Source organism: Larimichthys crocea, chromosome XX (genome assembly GCF_000972845.2).
Source record: "Larimichthys crocea isolate SSNF chromosome XX, L_crocea_2.0, whole genome shotgun sequence".
Taxonomy (NCBI): domain Eukaryota; kingdom Metazoa; phylum Chordata; class Actinopteri; family Sciaenidae; genus Larimichthys; species Larimichthys crocea.
The window spans coordinates 2,853,270-2,865,837 of NC_040030.1; the positions used below are offsets into that span (position 1 = coordinate 2,853,270).

The 12,568-nt window shown below is 42.7% G+C and overlaps 1 protein-coding gene across 5 annotated transcripts in view; it reads right to left on the reverse strand.

The window, feature by feature from the left end:
* syt1a (synaptotagmin Ia) overlaps positions 1–12,568 on the reverse strand; it is a 172,373-nt gene that overhangs the window by 86,682 nt on the left and 73,123 nt on the right. For all 5 annotated transcript variants that reach the window (XM_019276907.2, XM_010737257.3, XM_019276906.2 and 2 more), the window contains one exon: positions 11,332–11,390. The gene's annotated coding sequence lies outside the window, so the exon portion shown is untranslated. The remainder of the gene's footprint in view (positions 1–11,331; positions 11,391–12,568) is intronic.

Consider the following 12,568-nt stretch of genomic DNA (forward strand, 5'->3'; position numbering starts at 1 on the left):
ATTTGGATTCAGCCGTCTTCCTTATTTATAACATCTGGAACAGAAGTTCACAACAGGCTGCCTATGTTTTCGTCTGTCCTGTATATTAGCACATGCTGGGTCATTTCTAACATCTACAGCAATATGCATGTAATATATCATCAGTTATCAAAATAATAACTCTACTTTTGTCTTGATTTATAAAAGATGCAGCAAATTAGCTTATACATATTTCCATATTTGACACTTTTTGGTGTTTTATTAAGTTTAATTTAGCGTTTTTAGTATGATGACATCACTCGAGAACAGGATCTTTTGTATTGCATTTTGTCTCATTAATATTAATGAGCCTCTCCTCTGATTAGCTGACAGATTGTAGCCTATCCGGCTCATTTAAAAGCAGTTTCTCAACACAACATGGATATTTTTTTGATTTCTACTTTGATATCATGGATTAAATCTATTTCAGCTTCTGGGTTTATACTTTTTTAATAACTTTTAGTTTGTGATAAAATCATCATGTTTTGCCTGAATTCATATTAATACTATGCACTATGTGCTTTAGTCATTATCAAGCTGTGTTAACCAACCACGTCCAATCAGTCGTCTGCTCAGTCTATCCTTGAATTTGCTTTCAAAGCGTCTACAGATTAATTGTAACCCATCTTCTAACTCTACAACACATCTGTCTCATCCGAGAACAGGAAGTCTGCAGCAAAACTCAAGAAACGCGACTGCGGGCGCTAACAGATGTCAAACGTGTGTGTGTGTGTGTGTGTGTGTGTGTGTGTGTGTGTGCTGTATGTGCATATGTGTCTGTGGAGAGGCCCAGCGTGTAAATAAAGTGCACAAGCTGATAAAGAGCAATGAGGCACATGGCACTGTTGTGTTACAACACACACACAGAAACACACACACACACACACACACACACACACACACCACATGCATAAAAGCCAACAGATATATAGTCGGGACGGAGGCAGAGCAAACAGGGAGTCCACATTAATGATTACCAACTAACACCCCGCCTGGACCCTGCACAGCTTGCTCCTCTGTACATTAGCTCTGGTTCGCTGGCTTTGCGTGTGCTATGTGTGTGTCGTGTGGCTGTGGGGGGATCGATTGGTGGGGAAAGCGACGTGGCCGCCGCAGATTTGTGGCCCAGCAGTCTTATAGTTCGGGCCTAATGAGCAGGGGGAAGAAGTGCATCCATGCTGAGAGGTTCAGGCCATCCTCTGTGGAGAATATCCCGACAAAGTCGCCATCCGCTTGCCACAGCTAGGGGCTGAAAATTGCACACCTCTCCCTTTCAAACGTGAACTGTCTGGAAGATAAAATAATAGTTTTGGGGCAAAACAATTTCTCAGAGAAAAGTCTGTAAAGTGTCTGAGTTGTTTTGGAGATAAACGGCTCTCTACAGAGGAAAAATGTAGGCAGCTCCAAAGTAAATCGCTAATGAAGCCGAGTCTCTGGGTGCAGATTACTGCCCTCTGTGGACGTCACTGAGCTCTAGAGGTGCAGCACTTATCTGTGTTAAAACAACCACCCCGCTGACATTAAAAGGCTGAGAGTAGATTATTTCTACTGAGTGAACATCCTATTTTCTACTGGAAAGAATATTTCCCCGAGCAAATTGGAATCAGTTAGAGTGAAGCTGCGTTTTTTATTCAGAATGCATTAAATTTTCACTTTGTTTGGTATCTTGGAGAACTCGTGCAAGATACCGGGGTCGACGCTTTATCTGGAATAAAATGAGGAACTGTGTACTTTGCTTTGTCAGTGATAGAAAATGTGCCACATACAAAAACTCAAACTAAAAGCTTTGACAGTGTAAAGTCACTACAGGGCCAAAAACATCAACCATATTCGCTACTGACTTGAGAAAGAAATGATGAAAGTGAACATCGAGACAGAAAAACAGGTTTGGGGCGGTCGGTAGCGTAGTGGGTTAAGCGGCCGCCCCGTGTGTGGAGGCTATAGTCCTCGCTGCAGCTGGCCCCGGTTCGAATCCCGCATCCTGTCTATCTTCAGCTGTACTATCAATAAAGGCCAAAAAAATAATCTTTAAAGAAAAACAGGTTTGGAAACGCTGCATCAGCACTTAACGCCGTCAAAATCTTTTCAATTTTTAACAAAAGTCAAATGGCAAACTTCAACGTTTCAAAAGAAATGAACGGAAAAGCAAATCTTCCAAAGCAGGAGGCCGTCAGTGGTCGGTGGAACAAGAAAGGGGAAAAAAAAAAAGTGGAGAGAGCTCAACAGGGTGAAAGTGGAATGAAAAGGGTGAAATGGCATTTAGAAGAAGAAAAAGGCAGTGAAATAAAGGGAGATGGGTGAACAGAAAGGACAATTTCCTAAATGTCAGGAGCATTTTGAATGGTCATCTTTGGACACTGCGAATCACGGGGAGCTTCAGAACAGGAAGAAGCTTTTGTAACTAAAGAAAAATAAAAAAAAAACAGATCAGTTTGTTCTTGACTTACACGCAAACACACAAACAAATAGTCTTACACTGGAATTGTGTTACATGTGGACAACAATGTACATCCAAGACGGTTATATGTTTTCTCAATGCGCAGATATCTTTGAATTATCTTCGCCCGTTTTGTCTGACGTCCAGTAGGAGCCTCGCCCATAACTGACAGAAACATTGAAGCTTTTTTAAAGATCATTTGCATTATTATTTGGCCTTTTTATGCCTTTATTGCTGCTGCAGCTGACGATAGACAGGAAGCAGGGGGCAGTAAATTAACCGTCCGATGCAGGATTCGAACCGGGGCCAGCTGCAGCGAGGACTATAACCTCCACACACGGGGCGGCCGCTTAACTCACTACGCTACCGACCGCCCCTGAAGCTACGTTTTGTATTCAAAAGGTGGAAGTAACTAAGTAAGTCGTGATGCTGTATCTTTGTGCAAACATACTCCTGCATCATGCACTGAGACTTTCCATGCAGGAGACATCACGTGTCCTTGGCAGCATGTGTCTTGCCCTTGATATTCTCCGTGCAGCTTTTCTCATGGGTCAAACTGGACTCTCCAAACTGTGAGTATGTTAGAGGGACGTCGCTTTTCAAATGAGCCGATATGATTCCAGTGTTAGACGTTACATTACATGATTGATAAGTGAGAGCGTTGGGTACTGGGGGGTAGTCAAAGAAAGGTGAATGCCACTGTTACTGTACTGTGTGATGATTCTGCTATCAGAGCCCTGCTGCTCACACTCTCCGTCTGCACACGTAACACTTGGCATCATACTTTCTGCCCCTTTAATGCATTATATAGCTTTGGCCCACCCAGAGTATCTAGTGCTAATTCTCTCTGAGACAGAGACTTCCAAATGGAGGGAAGTAAGCCCTAATTACAGCTGATGCTCATTTAATCTCTCTCTCTCTTTCTCTGATTCGCTCCCCCTCATCCTTCCTCTCTCTCTCACTCTCTCACTCACTCACTCTCTCTCTCCTGCAGGCAGGAAGCTGCCACGAATCACTTACAGCTTTATCGAGGGATAAGTGGCTGTTCAAATATGGAGCTATTCAGAGAACTCTTTTCAATGCGCACAGATGCTCCTTTCACCACCTCGCGGCTCGGCTCGCTCGCATGCATGCTGCAGATACTGTACGTAAACTCCCACACACACACACACACACACGAACGAACACACACACAACACCTGCTCGGGTCAGTAACACTTTCCAATGCCACTGATGTCACACAGATGTTAGGCTGCCACCTGAGGTTACAAGAGGAGCAGAGGAAGATCGAAGAGCTGCTTGTTCTCCCCAGATTTCCCATTTTTAAACTGTTAACAACCGCAGTGGATCATAAAGTTACTTAAAGGACAATAACTGTGATTTGAAATGTTTTTAACTTACTTACTGTCAAAAACGTGTCCTAAATGTTTTAGTTTGATTTATAATTGGCAGACAGCCATCGTGCGTTGTCCAAATCTTTCCCTTATTGTTGAAACGTTTGGCCGTGCTACACGTTTGAGCTTAACGGTGCATTCAAGGACGACTCTGACAGCGTCGTTTTAGAGCAGCTTCATTCAAAATGTGTTATTGAAAAGTCAGAGTTAACACTCAACACTTCAATGTGGATGTATGATGTACTTTTGAAAAGGAACCAAACACGTTTGGTTATTTCGTGCATGAACAGGGTTGCTAAAATGTTAAAGTGTCTTTGAAATACACCAATTTCGAAAGACTTGCAGTTCGATCCCCGGCTCGTCCAGTCTGCATGTCGAAGCGTCTTTGGGTAAGATGCTGAACCCTGAATTGCTCCAGAAGGCTGCGCCATCGGTGTGTGAATGAGATATGTGGTGTAAAAGCTCTTTATTTTGACATTATGGAATCAAATGACTCGTCACTGCTAGAGACGTACCCACAGACTACAGTATCTTCACATGGCTCCACACTTCCCATTAGCTCTGTGGAGTGTTTTTGCATCCTCAGCTCATTGATTCGATCGTTTTGGTTCATTCATCTACCTTTCTTTCCAGCTGTGTCTTCGAGAAAAAGCTCTAAAACGGCAAACAGACAAAGATGGCAACTAGCTGGGGAACATAATGGAGTCAGAAAAGGACAAGAAGATGGATGGAACTCCGGCTGAATGCTGATGATGGACATTTTCTAGAACAACTTTATAAAATGATACGTAAATGTTGTATTTATTGGTTTTGCTGCCCCCAAGTGGCCAAAAAATCAATTAGTACTGCTTTAATCTTAAGCAATACCTGCTAATATCTGCTAATTCCAACATAAACCCTGCAGAGGATATTTTCAGAGAAGCTTCTATTAGCATGCTCAGTGGCCTCTATCTCCTCCTCTAACTCCAGCCACCAGACGCTGCTGCTCACAGAGGTCACATCCCATTCATCCTCAGCAGTGATAATTACGACATTCTTATGGAGCGATGAGTGGCCCCCCTTTGACCCCGAGAGTCCCCTCCACTCGCACACATGAGGAGGGGTGAAGCGACGTGAGAGGAATACATTGAGACCGACGACCTGGAGCCTTCTGTACCGGAAGACACACATTGAAGGAGACACATGCAAAGCCCACGCAGTACTGTATGGAGGGTACACGCCGTACACAAATCACGCCACCCAGGAGTGTTTCTTCGAGGAGCCCCTGTCTGGGACGGAAACGAGGAGTCAGCGTTGCCTGTTAGAGCACCCCGGCCCAAATCTGTGTAGGGGACTCAGAAGGGGGATTAGTGGGGATTTAGACAGCAGTGCCCATGGAGGGTCTGCTAATTAAATTACCTTAGCAACCCCTCTGTTACTCCCCAGCAACACCAGAACCTCCAAGGTCAGCGAGAGTGAAATTTCAGAATATGCTAAATTTGCTGAGGATTGTTATCGGTGAGCATCGCTCTGTGTGCGGCATGCTCACATTTCTAGCATAGGAATAAGACTTGGAAACCTCAGAGAGTATCACATGCATTATGCATCATGTTCAAAGTAAATATATGTTTTCTGTATGATTAAAGTCAAACACCCACAATGCTTTTTTTTTTGTTTCCCCCGCTGTCGCGTCTTTCTCGCGCATACTGAAAATTGCATGACTGCGTGAGTGCCTGGGGGAAGAGGGGACATACTTTATGTTTCAGCATGTTGTTAACATGAATACGAGTTACTCCTGTAACAGTAGTTTATTGAGAACACTAGAGTTTTAAAGTGGGGTGATTTATGGTGGACGGAAACGCAGATGTGAAACTTCCACCGGGGATCGTGTGCCTGACTTTTCCACGGCTAATTTCTTTCATGGATAGCTGTGGCATGGAGTAGATTGGTGGTTAAGTGAGAAATGAGCTGAGGTTAAAGACCGGCGGATTTGGATAGAGAGAGACAGAGAGTTGCGTGGGAGTAGCAGCAGCTCCCACACAGGAAAGGAAAGTCACGATCCACCACTCAGCAGCACTTGCTCTTCTGCTCAAACTGACATGCAAGCACGCCGGCAACAGCAACAACAGCAACAACTCCCGAGCGGCGACGTAATCTCACATTCACTGCACGTGCACATGCTGAACTCCTAACCATGATATCAGGGGAAGGCGATGTCCAACATCACACTTAAATACAATTTATCCACCAGAATCCCCCATTAAGCTTCGGGCTAAATTCATCTTGATGCCACTAAAGCTTCGGATTTGTCAGCAACTGCCATTTTAAATTCGGTGCATTCATTTCTCGATTTGTGCAGCGTGACAGTCGCCCAACATTAAGTTGCATCACTTGAGAGTTCAATAGATCCATAAGCTGCAGCAGGAAGATAACGTGCCGATTCCTACCTCCACTTACATGAATGTGGACTCACTTAAGCACCTGCACACACTGAGCTGAACCACATCACCATCAAACACTCCTACATTCCTCATCAGCCTCACTGTGATACATTATTAGAACAGAATTAACTGCTATAAATGAATCGATTTCTCTCTATTCAAATGCTTTCGTTCTGTCTCTTTTCATTTCCTTTGAATCATTCCAGATTTATGATGAAGACAACTTCTCCCTTTATCTGAACGCCCGCAGTTTGAATCGATGACAGTCTACCAAAGTAAATTATACACCGCTGTCAAAGTGCAAGCAACAGATCAAGGTGTCCCTTGATCTCAATTACTGGGGCAAAAATATCTGGTAGGTCCTCCTGTCAAATTACGTGTTTAACTAAGCAGAACAAGCATAAACAAAATCACTAATGGGGTTCATGTCGATGTTTATACTTCATAAAAATGGAATTTAATTTGAGTTTCCAGCTCTTCCGACCGGCAGTTCACCTTCTAGGTACAGTCCTGTTGTTGATACCAAACAGCAGCCCTTTAATGCAAATACAGTCTGTCTAGATGTGAGTCTGCATGCTCATTATCTTTACAGTGATGTTTAAATGTCTACAATATTAGGAATCTAGTTCTGGGTGGCTGTGGCAGATCGGTTGATGCATGTCGACGCGTCCTTGGGCGACTTACTGAACCCCAACTTGCTCCTGAAAGCTCGCGCCGTCTGTGTGCTCCTTTCTGATGAGCAGCTGGCACTTTTTCACCTTGCACGATAGCCAATTCCAACAGCGTATGAATGTGTGTGAATACGACATGTAGTGTAAAAGAAGACAGTACAGTCCATTTACCATTTCATAAACAACTGATATGTCATTCTTTAAGTGCCATTAATCCGTTTGTGGCATAATGTGCTGCAAAGAAACTCAGTACAAGAGTCCATGTGTAAGCCTAATATAATAAAGTGATCTGATCTAATAGAGTAGATTGCAGCAGAGCAAATGTTCCTAATTAATCAATACATACAGTAAATAATGTGTCTTTACTGCATGAAGTTACTGCATATACAAACATTTATGGTTTATGACACACTATAATGTAAACTGTACAACTATAAGGACATTTTAAGAGTTTATTAAGTTTTTATTAACTAAAGTTTGAAGTTATAGAGTTATCGTAACATAAATTAACACTCATATCTTATATAATGTGTTATGAACTATCAATTAAAGTTGTATGTACTGCTTGTAAATGTGTTGCCTAGCAGCACACCTCAAAGGATCCAAATCAATAATCAATTAATCAATGGATCCACTTCATCGTTTCAGCTGTAGGTTGGAGATTGGACTTCAAAACACGAAAACAAACCGGCGTACTGTTTCAGATAAGTTTACTTATCGGAGATCATTTCACGTATTCATGCTCGTCACAACAGATTTCTGTTTGTGGAAGATCAACACGGTGGTTTTACATCTTATCATCTTACACAGGCAGCTGGTACGGCTGCTTTGAACCAGAGAAGAATAGCTCGTCACGTATAATCTCTCTTTCACTCCTTATTTTCCAATTGGCTGTTAGTCTGATACCTAAAGAGGAGAAATGTCTTCTATTTGGCTTATGAGAAATGAATGCTGACAAGTTATTTGGGTGGGTATGGTGATGAAAGCAGTCTGGTCGGATCGGCGCCTTGCTGTGCACAACAGACAGTACACAACAGCACAATTAGGCAGAATTGACTCTGTCTGTCAAGCACCTGTGTTTGGAGGGAGGAGGCGACCAGACATACGTTTCTTGGGACCGCAGAGGATGATTGATACCCTTATTGTACATCGGGTGTTAAAAATACCAGACACCCAAGGGTGTTCCTTTTATTTTACAGTCTTGTTTTTTTCTGCAGTTACTGGAGGGAAACAAAGGGAAGCCGGAGAAAGGATTGGCAGTTCTCCAAAAAGCGAGTTGATCAACAGACATGTATCACATAACGGGTGCCATTACCATCCACCGCGGCCCACTGGAACATGTAGAGGAACAGCTGGTGCCAGATACACTCTATAGCACCTGACGGGTGCGATGCTATCGACTTGGCAGAATTAGGCCGCCTCGCGCTGCAATAATTACAACAAGAGATCTTAATCTCAACCATGAGAATGAAGGCGAAGGAAAAAGTGAAGGGGGGAAATCTCTCTCGGGCATATTTCCCAGTCACGTAGGCTCTCTGAAGTCACACCCCCCCCCTTCTCAATGAGAGATCCCACCCTCAGAAGTCACCTTGACAGCGCCCTTCACGGCCCTCCATCACGACACTGCCTGCATGTAATAGATCTCACAGTGTTGTTTATTTAGCGTACAGTGTGGATCACTGCAGTGATTTGAAGCAAAAACTGCTGGTGTTATATGAAGACCTCATTTCCAACTGTTCACATCCGCTCAGGACGTGAATTAGGGCATGAAATTAGAGAAAGGTAATCACCAAAGACTAAAATCAACCCAAAATTACACAACACATGATTGGCACAAATGTTTAGCAACACAACGCTGTCTTAATCAAAATACAGTTCATGATTCACGCTGAAATTATTTCACAAATTGCACACGCAGACGAGCAATTTATGTGTGATGACAACAACAAACACTGACTTCCAAAGGACGAGTGAACGCCGTGCGATGGAAGCTCAAGCCTGCAGAAAGCTATGGTGAAAGATGGTTGTAAGAGGGTGGGCGGGTGCAACATCTTCATTTAACCAGTGTCAAGGAGTAAGTTGGACTCTAATACAGTCTTCACTCTCTGTTTGTAAGCTTCAGACCTCCATTTATTGCCTGGCTAAACAACAAGCCTGAAGGCGGAGTAAGTTGCAGAGATGCAGGAACCCAGGGACTCCTAGTTTAACCTCGTCTGCCCTGATGAACGCCGCTGAATTGCATTGTTTTAGCAAAGAAAATTGGGGCCCTGCTCAGGACTACAGAAGGCGGATGTAGAGATACACTCCTCTCACTCCATCTGAGCTGCATGCTTCTCACTTTCTCTCTCTCTCTTTCCGTGGACGGCACTCTGCCACTTTGGATATGTCACGGGCAATAAGGATGAAAAATTGGACTGCTCTTTGGGTCCCCAGTCAGCATGCCGGCTTTCGTCCTCCACCTTCGCAAGCCTGGAGGAAGGGCTGAGCTCCACACTCACAAAACAAAATAGGATTTAACAAGGCCAGAATCACTCACAATGCCTCAGTAAATAGCCACTGAACCCTGCCTGAACCAGCACTGGAGGATGAATGCAGGCTTCAGCATGGAAGTGTGGAGCGAGTGAGGATGGAGTTTGACAGCGCAGGGAGGGTTGTACCGGTTTAAACCCGTGATAAAATACAAATGAAACAGCCAGGTTGTATCAGAAACCACATGCCAAAGTCAGCTTGAATAAAGTCTCTGCTTTAGACTGGAAAATATTATTTCTTGGAGGTATCAAACTGACAGCATTATTGTTCCATGTACTCTACAAACCTGTGTTGTTAAAATAAAAAAACGATTTCAAGCGAACTGCAATTAAAAACTATCAAAATTAGTTGGTATAGTTTTCGTTTTACAGGGGTGACAGGTATATGCATCTTGTGGAGCAGCGGTAATTATACAAATGATCTATTTGGAACATTTATAATTATCTTTTTATTCATTTATTTCCAGATATATCACCCACCTGGATGAATTATCTTAATTACTGAGAAATCTGACAATTATTTTCCCAAATGAACGTACTGAAACGTCTTGTTTTCTCTGATCAACAGTCGAAAACACCCATTTCTGAATTCTGATACTTCAAAGACATGACCCCACCTGGCAAATACAGTACCCCGGTTGACCAACGAAGGCAACAAATATTCAACAAGAACAATTAGAGTAGGGCATGTCACGTCTTTGCCATAGCAAGGATAAATCCGAATTTACATGGGGTGGCTGAGAGAGGGTTGTCCACTGATTGGTGGTTGGAAGCTCCTTCAGTCTGCATGTCGAAGTGTCCTTGGGCAAGACACTGAACCCCAAATTACTCTCAAAGACTGTGCCATCGGTGTGTGAATATATATGAAAGGTAAGATGAGTGAGCAGTTGGCACCTTGCAAGGCAGGTACAGTAAAGCTTGCCATCAGATTCGCAGGCAAAACAATTCATCTTGTTTCTATTTTGCTCCTGATAACACGGCGTACAGTCAACATTTCCGTTCCGTTCCCCCTCGGATGTAAAGTCAAATCAATAAGACATTATTCAACCCCTATGTATTGGACATAAGTAATCCATCGTCACAGCATGAAGGCCGTGCTATCTGGATAACTCCAGACACTGCATCTAAACAGTGGGTTGCAGCCATAAATTGGTCGTCCAAGCAACAGCAAACGCCTCGAAGGTCAAAGCAAGACTCTCTAATTTTTCTATTCATATATTCACTGCAGACTCTTTGTGAGTTTACAGCACACTTGAAAATGTTCCAGTCAAATAAGCTTTAATTAAAACCAGCAAAATATGCAACTCGGCAGCTTCAGTAATTCCACACAGAGAAAAAATAACTTTTTCCGAACACAAGCTGGATTGTGTAGAAAATGTTATGACGCATCATCTTCCATCCTCATGTCGGCCATCTGAAGATTATAGTCTTGTAATATATAACACCATATTCCTCCCAGAAAGCTACCGTTTTAGTGACTTTGTATTGGAAAAGAATGATGCTCTGCAGGGGAAAATACTTTTTATGGCCCATTAAATCTGATGAATTCTTGATGAATTGTGAGTGAACATAATATCCACCATCAAAGTGCAATAAGACAACAATAAAAAAAGCCTTAAATGAAGAATTTCCATGAGGAAACTAGTGCGTTAAATCAAGCACGGAGGGGAAAACATGGGAAATCATAGGAACATAGAAAATAAATATGAACAGAGAATATTGGGAACCTAGAAAACTAGATTTTCGCATTAAAAAGCTGCCGATTGAAGTAGTGAGAGTGGAAAATGAAAGTAGAAAAGAAGAAATCCTTGAATTTGTTTTGGTGTTTTGTGTTTTGATTGGTAAAAAGGAACAGAAACTAACCTTGCACCGCAGTGTCTCTTTGAATGCTTCCTCCGCACTCTCCAGCAGTCACCTCAGATCTAGAGGAGATGAAAATGAAAAGAAAGTCCATGTTTGTACAAATGAATGGAAAACAGTAGTTTATCTTATGCCAGTGCTGCCACAGTGAGCTCCAGGTGTCCCTGAGATTCAGAACATCCTGGTGTCCCTTAGAAAAAAAAAACATCTTTGTCATCGGTTCAGATACGATCTGTCCTACTGGATGTAAAAATACAGAGAAAAACAGGAAGAGAGCCAATTTAACCAAAAGGGTTGTTAATCAAAGGTACTCTTTATCGATTTGGGGATCTTTGGGGTTTGAAATCGTGACAATTTATTTTCCTAGACCACGCCGAAGGGAACGAACTGTAGGTACAAAAGACAAAGACAACACACCTGCTTTGCATTTGAAATCGCAGAATAATCAAAGTGCACAATGGCCTCTCTCTCTTTCTCTCACACACAGCTGTATCCAGATGCAAGGCCGCAGACAAAACAAGCCTACGTCTTTTCTCTCTTTTGTTCCATCAGCTTGGTAATCTGTGCGTGTCAGCGGAGAGATGGCAGATATCCATTATCGATGGTCTGCTTTCACAGACAATTGGCCAGTGGAGACCAGCCATGTGTTAGAAAACCAGTACAGAGAGCAGCTGGGGATCTCCACCCAACAGATGCTGCCTGCTGTGGAGGTGTGGGAAGATTTCCAGCACAGCCCTGTTGGGGAATGTAGGGGTCTGGGGTGCTGTCTGCACTGACTACCCCTGCCCTACATTTACTTCACAAGGCCAATAATGCATCATAAAGTCCTTTAAACTGTTAAGCTTAACTCAGTCAGTTGATTGAGATGTAAGAACTTCTCATTTTCTGTTTTCTAGCATTAAAAAAAGAAATTATCTTTGGGGTTTGTTTGCATAGTAAATAACGGATAATAGATGTTTTAGCCTGTGCACAGTTAGGTGCTTTTATAAATAAAATAAAACACATCAGGGACAATTATTTTCTGACTCTGGGCAGTAAAAAAAAAAAAAAAAGCACAGAATAAATTCACAACACAAAAGCCTGCTGTGTGTTCTGAACGCCTGTTGCAGTTACCCATCATGCAGACATTAGTTGGTTGATGGTTAAAAGGGTTGCAAGGGTTAATCCTCTGAGGAGAATGAATGTGTAATGTGTAATCTAGCCATTAGATTACCTGTGTACAAGTAGAAATTATATCTGA